At 41.5% G+C, this 12,979-nt stretch overlaps 1 protein-coding gene across 2 annotated transcripts in view; it reads right to left on the bottom strand.

Annotated features, from left to right (window-relative positions):
• RNF182 (ring finger protein 182) overlaps nucleotides 1-9,747 on the bottom strand; it is a 29,042-nt gene extending 19,295 nt beyond the window's left edge. Inside the window, exons 1-2 of one of the 2 annotated variants that reach the window (XM_033072408.2) lie at nucleotides 9,565-9,747; nucleotides 3,738-3,866 (exon numbers count right to left, since the gene is read on the bottom strand). The gene's annotated coding sequence lies outside the window, so the exon portion shown is untranslated. The remainder of the gene's footprint in view (nucleotides 1-3,737; nucleotides 3,867-9,564) is intronic. The other variant, XM_033072397.2, reaches the window with a different exon arrangement.
• Nucleotides 9,748-12,979: the final 3,232 nt, after the last annotated feature.

A 12,979-nucleotide genomic window follows, 5' to 3' on the forward strand; every position in this document is an offset into this window, starting at 1 on the left:
TTGACCTTGGCAGGAGGGGTGGAACTAGATGATCTCTGAAGTCCCTCCAATCCAGACCATTCTATGATTCCATGAAAAGTAGCTCAATGTATTTCTTTAAACACTACATTAGATAATTAGATAATAGATAAATGCTTTAATTTACACACATATACAATATGTATGTGTAAAACAACATTTAGCTGGATAATTTTATCTGATATTTGAAGAAAATAATTCAGTCATAGCTGTGCTGTGCAATGAGTACTTGAAAGGGAGTGACACACATACAAACACAGACATTCCCCGCCTTTAAGCCCACTTCACCAGAGGATACAAGATGTCTCTATTGAAAAGTTGATTCAAGGCTGAAGAAAAGGAAGATTTAACAGAATTATCAGGGAGTTACTTAAATAAAAGAGAAGCTTCGTTTAAACAATTTAAAGTTGGGACACAATGGCATTATCACAATGCTGAGTATTAATTATTATGTTTGCTCTTTCCGGCCTGTCACAATGATGAACAATAATGATTGCACAATGTGAGATATTCACCATTTAGCTAATTCACTCAGTCTAGGCAGGGGATCAAAGATGTTTCTATACTGTCTATTCCTTAACAACGGCCCTTTTTGGTTTCAGTGTAGCTGAAAGAAACCCAAAAATTGGTGTGACCTGTACATATATTGCCTGTCATATCTCAGAGCCTAAAAGCCAGCTGCAGAAACACAACAATTTAACTTCAGTCTTCCCTGGGCAGCTGGCACTCTGGAGAGGCAGAGTAGAGATCTAGGACTTCAGTTCCCTTTCTCTCAGACTTGCAGCAGACAGAAAAATCAGAGAAAAAAACATCCTTAAGTTTCATGGACATCTGGAGCTGTATGCAAGATGTGAGCTTTGTCAAGTGTCCTCCCTGGAACCAGTGGGTTGAGCTGAACAGACCCCCAATATTTACCCATTTCCTATCAACACAATTCCCTGTGGTTTCCCCATTATCACTCTGCTCATCAGTGAGTCTATGATGCTTGCTGTTTGCTGCCTAGCACACTGCATTTCTTTTTGCAGATGGGTGAATAACCATTCATATCTCTGACTGGACTCTTTCTTTCGCTAGAGATCTGCAACTGGATTTGTGTGAGGCAGCTGCTCAGTATTTGTGTGCCAGTCTGAGTGGTCCAGTATATCATGGTGGACAGATGACGTCAGTTCTGGAGCCGGCAGCACAGGAACTGGGCCACTGCTTAGTGCTATGAATGCTGATGGAATTGCTTTCCCAAGATTTGTTTCTTCTCTCAGAACAATATGATCTTGCAATATATGGGTTCAGTTAGATTTTTTTTTCAATGAGTCTTCCAGCTTTGCCCATTGTCTGAGCGCTCTGCACTCCTTCAGTGTATTCTCCAGAAAATTTGATACAAACATCGCAGTGTGCTTGGTAGTGTAAAATTAGGTATTTCAATAGGCCTACTGCCAGGGCAGAAATTTCTTCTCATCCACATGCCAGTGCAGAAATCCCACTCATAATTAATATTTCTTCCTAAAAGACCCTTATTGCCCATCTTCTCCACCATAAAAAAGCACAAGCCAATACAAACAAAACTCCCTGCAATACACGCAAGCCACTCCAATCCATTGCAACTCAAAACTGATGCCAAATACTATTACCTCCTTCTTTGGAATTTTCTGACATACCCTACTTGTTGCACTTCTGTCTGTTTAGACACTATATTTTGCACAGCAAAAATTTGTGTTAATGTGTCTTGTCTGTGAAAGTTATTGTTAATGTTTTAACAGCAGATAATTAATCTAAATCCATCAGCTCTGTGCATTACTATAACACACACACAAACACATTTGAATTTTAAATTTTATGAATATACAAACATAAAAGCAAGTGTTGAAGTCCACCTGCATCAGCCCTCCAAACATTCCCAGACAAATGCAACTCTTCAAACAGGATCAAAGGAGCTCAGGGACAGCAGTGATGGAGAGATATGAGCCTTACTTTTCAATATAGACAGTCATGTGCTGATCATTGTGTATCGTTTATTTCCCAGTATTTACAATTTCTCATAGCATTATTTCATGCCTCTTTTTGCTCTTTATCTGTGCATTGGTTGATGTCACTAATGTGTGAGCAGCAAAATAAAACATAAAAGGTAACTCTTTGAAACAACTTAAAAAAAAATAAATCTCTGTTCCTATGAGGACAGCTTTCTTGCATGCAGACAGATGAGACTGTAAGTGAAATAAAAGAGGGAAAAAGCTAAGCATAACATAACACTGCTAATGAAAGAAGTGCAGAGTGATAGAGTAAAAAGGAGGAGACATCAAATATGCAGCAGGATTGTTTATTACAAGTTACTATTTTACAGTCAGTGGATAGATAATTCTGGTTGGGACACCTGCACAGAATTATGTCCACAGTTGTACTTTACTGATCACATTGTGTGAAATTGTTTCTCTTCCTTGAGCAAAAGGCAAACAAAAGGTTACAGGGATGAGTGTGTTTGTACAGTAATCTGCATCACTGAATGCAGAAAATTTCCACACCTGTATCTACGAAGTCAATTTATACCCTTGATCTGTCTGGCAAATATAAATATACATGTCCATATGTATGCATAATTTAAAATACCCCAGCTGTCTTGAGAAGGTACCATGTATAAGTGTGTGTGCACACATGTATGTGTGTTCTAGAACTAGAGAAAAGCTGTTACACTCTTAAGATACCTACAGAATTTCAAATGCACAACATGCATTGTATGAGCTATCTGTATAAGTAACAAATAGTGACTGAAGCATCCTGTTAATGTTATAAAAACTGAAAATTAATTATAAGACTGGCACAACTGACATTTCCCTTCATGAATAATTTTACTTTACTGAAACAGAAAATAGGCAGGCCACTTAATTTTTAAAAGGGCACAAAGTTCAGAAGGCTGTTCAATCTATTCATAGCCATATCTGAATATCAAAACTGCACTTAAAAAAGCCACCCCAGAAAGTTTCTTTCTATGTGTTTTTTGCCATTCCTCCCTCCTCTCAGTCTCAAAGTCAATGAGAATTCATATTTTAATAAATCTGTGTCAATATGCATCACTGAAGCCTTACATTTACACTGATGAACACACAGAGAACCACACTTCAGCATGAAGCAGATGTTTTGGCCATGTTGCAATAAATTCATGAAAAGAATCTTCTTAAAGCAAATGCTGCCATTAGCACAGGGAGGTACACCAGGGGAAGGGAGAAAGACACCACTGCTTCTCCAGTGCTTGTGGAGACACCAGTACTTCTCCATTTCATGCTAATAAAATGCTTTTAACTTGCCTTTCAGGTGGCATAGTTGGGAACAGCAGTCATATAAGAAAGCTGCATTAATCCTTAAGAAACACATGACACAAAACTTACTGGAAATTTAGTTCACTTGGGATTTTTGGGGGATTTATCAATACGCAATATTATTACTTCACCTTAACGTCACCAGTACACCATTCGTTTTCAGTTCTGACTTTCTCTTTCCAAGTCTTGTAAGAGCTGTTTCTCTATTTCCCCATCCAGAATAGCACCCTTCTTCAGATCCCTACCTCTGTATAATCTCTATATGCTTAAGCTCCGCTGAAAGTAGATGTCAAGTGTGATCCTATTGTCTTAAGAGGATACTTCGTATTCTAGGATATGATTTGGCTAAATACAACAAGTCAAACAGAAGTGTGGTGCTTGAGAAAGCATTTTGGTGTGCTTCCAGGGACTTACCTGCCAGCTGCCAAGCTGGCTTACAGCTCTAGGCTCAATGTATTCACCCATCCATCACCAAAGGGTCTGAATGACTGATAACAAAAACAGATGATTCATTGTTGGTATGCTTTCTGTTCTCTCTTTGTCCTATGGAAGACATGGCATTTTAAGATTAGGGTTGATATTTCAAGTGAATAAAAACCTACAATATAAAGAGGGAAGTTTTTATATTACTGGATAGATATTTGTTCCCAATTTTTAGTTAACAGAGAGGGCCAAAAATTATTTTTTTTCATTGTTAGCTGATTTTTAAATGTGTAAGTACCCACGCCTATCATCTTGAGTGTAAATACTGCCAGAAGATGCTCTCCCTTTTTGGCCTTTTTAGATAGATCAGACTAGTAAGATAGTATTTCATTTCCATTTACTTAACAAGTGTTATTCAAGGTGTTGACCTTGAATTTAATAGCACAAACATCAGGGACTTATCTCAGAGGCCTATTAGAAGGAAAAGACAACTTTAGGTCTGTCATGGTGACAGTAGAGAAGAAAGGAGAAATATATCAGAATCTTAAAAAGTACAGAGAGCATATCCACCTAACAACTTTGATATAAATAAAATGAGGAATTAACGCACACACATAAAAAGCTCTTGTCTTTAACATTTAAGTACTTGCTAGCTGTATTGTTAGTGTATCAGATTACTGTAGGAAAAGCTATGACTATTCAGGTAAGCTGGATACCTAATTCACGCTGTGAATACAGAATCATAGATTGGAACAGTTTTGGTTGGAATTTAAAGGTCGTTTAGTCCAACCTCCCTCTAATGAGCAGAGACATAGAGAAGACACAGAGACAAATGGTCTGAGTGTGAGATCTTTGCAACACGAATTTAGCAACATGGGACAGGTGAGGAGAGAAACACAGCTGAGATACCATTACCTTTTGGGCTGTGGTGAGAGTCAAATGAAGAGATTTTGCACAGTCACAATGTTCACAATCTATATAGGATTTTGAGCAGTTTGGACAATTTCTCACAGGAACAGTGAGATAGACACAAAAAATACTCAGGAGCTGAATAAATCTCCTTCAAAGGAAAGATTAAAAGAGCTCAATCTGTTTAGTTTGTCAGACAAAGAGAGGCAACTTGATTACAGGAATAAGCATCATCTACAAAAGTGCTCTTTGAATCAGTGGACACAGTAAAATGTCTGTAATATACTGAAAGCAAATCCAAGTACTAGAGCATTACAAAACATCAGCATTCCACTGAATATATATATTACAATACAGTTTTAGTCATACAATAACTCATCATTTTCTTCCACAGGAAGCTTTACTGACTTCACAGTATAGTCAGCAGTTGTTTAGTGAATTTTTTTGTTTATTCTCATAGTATAATTTGTGGCCCTGCAATTCACTCATTGTACCATTTGAACCTAGCACCAAACACAGCACTGTTTATTTTTTCGACTTTCATTTAGCTGTCACTTTACCAGCATAGAAATGTAATTCAGTGGACTGAAAGATACAGGAAAATAAAAGCCCTCATTACACACACACATTATACAACACTCCACCTGGTGCTCCAAACACTACTCAAAATTGTTGCTTAAGATGTTTATAAAATTCTAGTGAAATAAACTAAATATTTTTAATATTGGTAGAAGCACTGGTAAGCCTTTTGGAGCTTTTTTTGAGAGTTACTTGTAGGAACTGTTTAAAGAGTGGAAGGCCAGTATCAGCTTGAGTTTTGAGCATGTTGGTTTTTAACAGAGAATACTTCTGTGGAAATACTCCAGGTCCCCCATCATGTATTGGGAGGCAAATGGCATCTGCAGGTTCTTGGTAAACACCTGCAGTGTAGCTCCTCAGCGGTCAGCTTTACTTTCACACAAAGCTATTCCACAGCAGAAGCTTCAAGGTCAGATGCTTCTTCAAGCAGACTCTGATCAGGTCACTGCTTGTGAGTCACCAAGGGGGGAATATTTTCTTTCCGCTCACAGGAGAACATCTCCTGCCTGAGTACAGACTGGCTATCCATCTGAAATGGGAGTTTTCTTTCTTTGCTGTGCACTGCCTGCCAAGATCAGTTCCCCTGCCTGGAACAACACCTGCCCTGAAACTATTATGGAAAGATTTGGGTTTCCCGAGCAACACCTTCTGCGGTGGATATTGCCAATAGGGTCCTGAAGGCTTACAAAAGGGGGTCTGCAAGAAGGCTTCAGCCCTGAGCTGGGCCATCCACTGGAAGGAACTCATGCACAGTCTAATATCAGATTTTCCTGGCTGGGTTTCCACCAGCCTGTCCCAGTCTGAGTCCTGTCTCAGCCTGGCTCCTCACACCAGTCCCAGGTAACTCTCCCACCATGCCTGTTGACTCCTGGGCTCTGTCTGCATCATGGGCTGCACATAAGCCCCCACCTTCTTCCTCACCCATTCACCCTCAGGTTTCCTTACAGTTATTCTCAAAAACAGATTGTCACACCCCTTTTTTCACAAGGCTGCCTTTCTGCAAATAACTTGGGCAATTCCCAGTTGAAGTAGTTGAAAGCTGAGAGATAAGACTGTCTGTCCCTCTTCCTTTCTTCAATTTCTGAACTAGCACCAGTGGTGGTAATCTTTATAGATGTTACTTTCAAAATGCAATATATATCTACAAAACACTCGTGAACCTGAGTCTTTCAGAGAACTACAGCTTTGTAACACTTTGGCTAAATTTCTTGGAAATGGCAAGAGAGATCAGACAGAATAGAAATGGATTTGAAGTCTCTGCTCAATGCTCTAGTGATGCTAGAACATCTCAGGTTTTCATGCTATCTGAACTAAACTTAAAGTGCTGAGTTATTTCAACTACTACTGAATGTTTGTGTCCACTCACTGATGGTGGAAAAGATAAAATGGGAAAAGGAAAGGCACGTTGAATTATGGCATTTATTACACCTAAAATGTTGTGTTGCATCATCTCTGCAGGAAAAGAATCTGAACAAAACACATAGGATTTTGTTCTAAAAAGTGTAGAACTGTAGTAGGTTAAAAGCTGTGAATCTTATACTCCTTGATTTGTCTTTGCAAATGAATTTTAAATCTAAGGTACATTTTGAAGAGGCCTGAGATCTTTGCAGCTTATCACAGCACTTTCACACTTGGAGATGTTTTGTTTTGACAAGAAAGTCACAATTATCTTATGTTGCAATGTGATACATAAGGTACACATCTGGCCATACTATATTACTGTCAGAACAGTAGTTTTATTGGACAGGCAGTGCTTCAGCACACAATGTGTGCAAAGGCCACAGGAGAATTTCCTGAGCTTTGCTCTCCAAGGATCCCTAGTACTCCTTAGCAACCTTGCTGGGAGGACTGAAATCACAGGCTCCAGGCAGCAGGTGATAAGTGTCCCTGTATACCTGAAAGAGTTGCCGGTTACAGCAAGCACATGCACATCTTCAGAAAAAAAATATTTAAAGGCATCAAACTAGGATATAGATAAAAATGTTAAGACTGAACACAGCAAGAAGAATAGCGGCAAGCAGGCTCCTGTAGTGGCCTTATATCAATGCACAGAGTGCAGGGCTTAGATGATGCTTTCAAGAAAATTTGGCAACAGGCTTCCTACAAACTTAGTCTGGACTGAGGAGTGCCAGAAAAGTGCAAAATGACAGTCGGAGAGATTGTGATCTAATTTCTAGATCTGTGGGCCACTAGAAGCCCTTATGCATGCCAGGCTATATTGTGGGGTGTATTATATACACTGAACTACTGCTTTCTTTCCTGGTACTGCCTCAACTACTACATTTTTTCCACTAATAAACTTCATCTAGTAGAGTGTACAATTGTTCCACAAGGAACAATTTTGAGACTGAAATGCTACAAGGCAACATAGCCATAAATATTTTGCTTATCCCTTTCACTTTCAAAGCAAGATTTTCTGATGCTTCTCATTCTCTGCCATACAGTTAAGGGGGTAGAGGTGTCCAGGCCCTTATTATGCACAGCTGACCTTTTATTTCCTGCAAGTGCACTCAATTTCAGATAGCCCACAGCGTGGTCTTGAAATGCTATTTTCCATCATGCTAAACTCATCTGAGGTCTACATTTTTACACATTTTGCGAACTCTAGACTTTGCTTTCCAGTGTTGCGTGAAAAGCAGAGGTCATTCAGAAGGTTATAAGTCTTTCAACAAAACAACTGTTGTGACACGTTTGAAAGAAGAGAAGGACAAGCATTTATAAACACTGGGAAAACCACTGCAATCAACATATCTAAGAAATTCCACTTTTTTTTTTTGATGACTGCTGCTTCTAAAAAATCTATAATTCCACTCCACATATTGTTATTATATTACTGATATAAATGTTATATTGAGGAAAGTTCAAACTTGATCAATATTCATTTAAAACTTCATTTTATTTATACATCTCTTGCAAGAGAAGCCTGTCTCCATTTTCTTTTCTACTTGTATTCATGACTGCTGAAGAGCTGTATCTTCTCTTTCCACCGTTTTCACATCATTTGCTTAATGGTATTTGTAGCTCCACTTTTCACCCAGCATTTCATTTATATACTTCTCAAACTTCTTCCAGTCAATGCTTAGGCTTTGAGTTTTGATACCCCGACATTACATTATGTACAATGTTTTCAGTCTCAAATAATCTGGTATTTAGACTACATATTACTTAAAATGTCAGCTCTTGTTCACCTACTCAATAACTGTGTCCTCAGTCACAGTGTCCTCATTTCACATACTATTTCTCTTTTCCCCCTTATTCACAGCCAGGAAGATTCCCATCTTGAACGCGCTGCTGGCTGCATATGTGTTTCAGCACAATTTTGCTCTGGCTCAGGATCTCCTCTGTTTCCTAAATCACTCAGCAATGACCCACAATGACTGCTCCCTAGGACCTCATCATGCGGGGTCAGCCTTCTCTCATCATCAGGAAGTTCCTTTGAATTTTAAACTTCTGCAGAAATCCATGTCTATTCACACAGCACTACCATTCGGATGTTATTGATTACAGTCACCACAAGCATTGCTCAGGCTAATGACCTGCTAATGACCTTCCCATCCACTCTCTGACATTAGCATCTCAGGAGGTGAAGACGGCTTATTCTTTGCCTAACCTTGGCTGCCCGAGATAAGCAAACGTTTATCACCTCTACCATCTTAGCCTTCCGACTCGGAAAGCTGCGGACTCGTTTTACCTAAAAGCTTTCGGTACACTTACTCCTAAAAACAAGCTGTAATTGTCTTGTTTACTCTACAACACCAATCCTTCTGATTTTTTTTTTTTTTAATTAAATAGCGCATTTTAAGGCTATTATCCCATTCATCATTACTTTATAAAGCTGAAGAAACGGAACTCTGTAACCCCAAAATTTCCAGGGGCTCACATTTTTTATAACACCACCAACAGCAGAGAAATTATTAGCATTACTACGAAGGGGTGACGGCGAGGGACGAGGAGCAGCGCAGTGCCCGGCGGGCAGGGACGAGCCAAGCCCACCGGTTGCCACCCGGGGCTCGGAGCCCGCCCGTGTCCTCGCCTCCCGCCGCCGCCCCGGCAGTACCGGGGGTACCGGGGGTACCGGGGGTACCGGGGGCAGCCGCCCCGTCCCGGTGCCCGCGGACTAGCCGGGAAGGGGCACCCGGGGCGCACCTCCCGCAGCCCTCCCCGCTGTGCATCGGCTGCCACAGGCGCACGGACGGACAGACGGGCGCACGGACGGACGGACGGACGCCTCCCCCTTTCCCCTCGACCCGCAGGGAGCCCCAGTCCCTCCTGCAGCCGCCCCCCGGCGGCAGCATCCCCTGGGCGGGCCGGGCATGCGGTGTGTCCGTACCTGTCGGGGTGCCCTCGGCACAGGCGGGCGCTCCCCCCGCAGCCCGGCGCGGCAGCGGGCGGCCGGGCTTTGTTACTACTCGGAAGAGCCGCGGCTCAGCGCCGTCGCTATAGAAACTGGCTGCGCCTCGAAGAGACACCGGCGAGTGGCGGGAGGGAGGCGGGAGCCGGGCGGAGGTGTGGGGTGAGCAGCGAGCCGCTCATTCAGGAATATCCCGGCCTTTTCCTCCTCCTCCGCCCGCTGCCAGCCCCCGGCACCGCCCAGCCCGGCCCGAGGTTGGGAGGGCGCCTCGCCGCCCTCACCTCGGCTGCATCCCCGGACTGGGATGTGGTCTCTCGGCTCAGAGCATCCCCGTCCCAGCCCTGCCGTCTCCTCCGGGAGACTTGTCCCCAAAACACACACACAGGTACGCTTACACTCCGAGAAGCGATCCCAGGGCAGCAGGGACCCAGGGAGCACCCATGACATGAAATAACATGAAATAACCCGCAGTCTCGCTCCTGCCCCCCTGTCTTTGAAGCTTGTTTGGTCCCAGAGCATCACCACCAAAAAAACCCCAAAAAACCTCCAAAACAAAACAACCCAAAAAAACCCAAACAAAAACCCCCAAAAAACCCCCAAAACCAACGAAGCTGGGATCAATTTTTTTAGCAACAGATTTTCACTTCGTGAAAGTGGTTTAGTTCCACATCCTCAGGTGATGAACTGCTTTTGTGTGGGAACTTGCTGCTGGGACCCCTCTGGACGGTGATTCACGGTCCAAAAGGGTGCAATGGGGTTTTTCTGCAGAGTATTTAGTATGATGCAGCAGACACTAAGGGTTGAGGATCTGAAGGGTTCGTCCTGTGTGCTGTAAAAAGGAAGGCAAGCATGGGTGACTGGGAGGAAGAGGAGGGAAAGGCCGAGAATGGATTAGGGTAAAGCAGCCAGGTGTGCGGGAGATATCATTGTGTCCTGATGTGTTTGAGATTTAGGGTTATCCCGAGTCTGGGGAGTGGTGTGTTTTCCTACAGCAACAGCCTATGGTGTGTCAGGGACGCCCATCTTCGCATCCTTCTCTCTGCTTGACATGACTGACAAAAACCGAGGCAGTTCCTCCTTTCTTCTTCCTTTCCTCCTCCTGCACTGAAAGCCCAGCAGTATTGGCTTGTTGGATCTGTCCTCTTCTAATTTCTCTGCCCGAAACACTCTTATTCTCTCAATAGTAGTAAAGTTGAAAAAACATCTTTTGAAGTGCAAGATGGATCTCCCCTTTTCTCTTTCCCTGGTCTATATTGATTAAATTGGACTTCCCAAGTTTTCCACACAGAAGAAACCTAACATATACGGAGCAACTTGGGGGCTGCATTATCCATCTCAGCTACTGCCAAGCTACAGGGGATGACTATTAAGTATCCGCACTGCAAGTCACTGTGAGCTGATGAATCTGTGCCAAGAGCTGCTGGCACACTGCAGAAAATACTCTTTAGGAAGAGTTTGCCAAAGCCAAGAAAGACCCCCACAGGAGCTCTTCACAAAGCGGCCCAGCTTACAGCAGAGCTGCTGGCAGGCCATCACACAGCCAAATGACAATGGCAGCACAAATGAGGGACAGAGAAGGTTGGGTAAGAAAGACGGGACTCACCATGTATTTATCTACCTTAATTGCACGCTAAATACCAATTTAAGAGTTATAAAAATAAGGAAAATAGTAATATAAATCCAGTCAGACCATAGCTGAACTTAATATTTGTTTGTTCTGTCTCATAGTGAATTTGCTTGCTTTGAGGAGGAAAGAGTAACATTAGAAAAGTGAAAGATCTGCAGCATCCTGTATCTCACAGCATAGGAGGAATTCTACCTATTTTACCTGATAAAAAATATGTTCACATCCTTTTAATCTAATGGAGTATCAGTATTCATAGTAGCTATAATTTAAAAAAACCCAAAAACCTCAAAATCCAAAAAATCCTGTAGAAGCTGGAAAGCATTTCATATTCTAAAATCTTTTGGAAGAGTAAGAATGCTTTTTAACTTAAGATGCATTTAGAAAAGAAAGCTGAGCAACAAAAACATTGCTCAAAGAAAAGGTCATTATTTTGACAGCAAGAAAGCAATGCTATTGCTGTAATGCCTATTCATTTTTCTTACAAAATAAATTCATAGCACTTTCTCCCAGGTGGAAACACAGGAAGGGACAGAAAAATGATAGGAAAGGCATGCTTACTATCTGGTCTTCACTAATACAAAGCACCTGAGTACTGATATCTTCTCATATGCTCCTGGGGTTTTTAATCTTCAATGCAGTTTTACACACAGGCTTCTGAACACTTCCCTCTCCAGGCTGAAGGTAAAGAATAGCATTTCCAGAAGGGCCGGTTGAGACAATTGGGTGATATTTTAAAGGACTTGCAGGAAAACTCAATTGGACGTGTCTTAGCATTGTACAGATATCCATGCCTTACAGATTACTTTTCCTGTCAAGGTTATAACGATAATTTACTCACAGAAATGAGCCATTTTTTGTGCATAGACATCACCTGTATCTTTAGGATGTAACTTTAGCCAGTTCACTGTTCAAGTGCTTGTAAAGTGGTTTTTTTTTTGTTTTTGTTTTTGTTTTTTTAAACTCGGCTTGAAATTTTAACTGGCTTAATGTCATTTGGAACTGAACTTTTGCAATAGCATTTACAGAATAGGGCACTAACTGCAACCATGCCAAGTTGTTGCTTGGCAGTCACAATAATTCTCCACTTACAGAGAGGGGAACGAAACATACAAATATTAAACCCTTGCATTGCAATAATAAAACAGTACTAAAACAGCAATTGCAGTTTGTAACATTTTAACACTAAGCTATCCTGCCTCTGCCTTTTGATATTTTGTCCCTGTATCTCCCAGTTTGGCTTAAGGACAGTATATTTAAAATCTACATGTGGAATGCCTTCTGGTAGCAATTTTTAATGAGCATCTACTTCTTTAGGGTCGGGTAACAAACCTTCCAAAAAAAAAAACACTGAAAAAAATGTGTGCTGATACAACCATGGCCATCTTCTGACTCAGCAGTGACGTGTGTGTCTTTCTCAGTGCAGTGGATATTTTCCAGTAACTCGGTGTACTAAAGGAATTCATCGTGGGACATTGAGCAAGTGTTAACATTCATTTGGAGTGGAACAGCTTTTGATGGTGTCCCCTCTCTTTCACCATTTGTCCTGACTCCGACCACCATTCATCCCACCAAACACTTCTTCTATTGGCCTATTTGTTTGCTGGAAGCAGAGTTAAGTGTCCTTAACCAGCACCAGAACCTTGAATAAAGTATTCTTCAGCTGATGGAATGAAACACATTCTTATCACTTCATACGAAAACAGAAGATAGGAGTAAGCTATGATAAAACTGAAGTAACAACATTTAATACTAATATTAATTATCATT

Source organism: Catharus ustulatus, chromosome 1 (assembly GCF_009819885.2).
Source record: "Catharus ustulatus isolate bCatUst1 chromosome 1, bCatUst1.pri.v2, whole genome shotgun sequence".
Taxonomy (NCBI): Eukaryota; Metazoa; Chordata; class Aves; order Passeriformes; family Turdidae; genus Catharus; species Catharus ustulatus.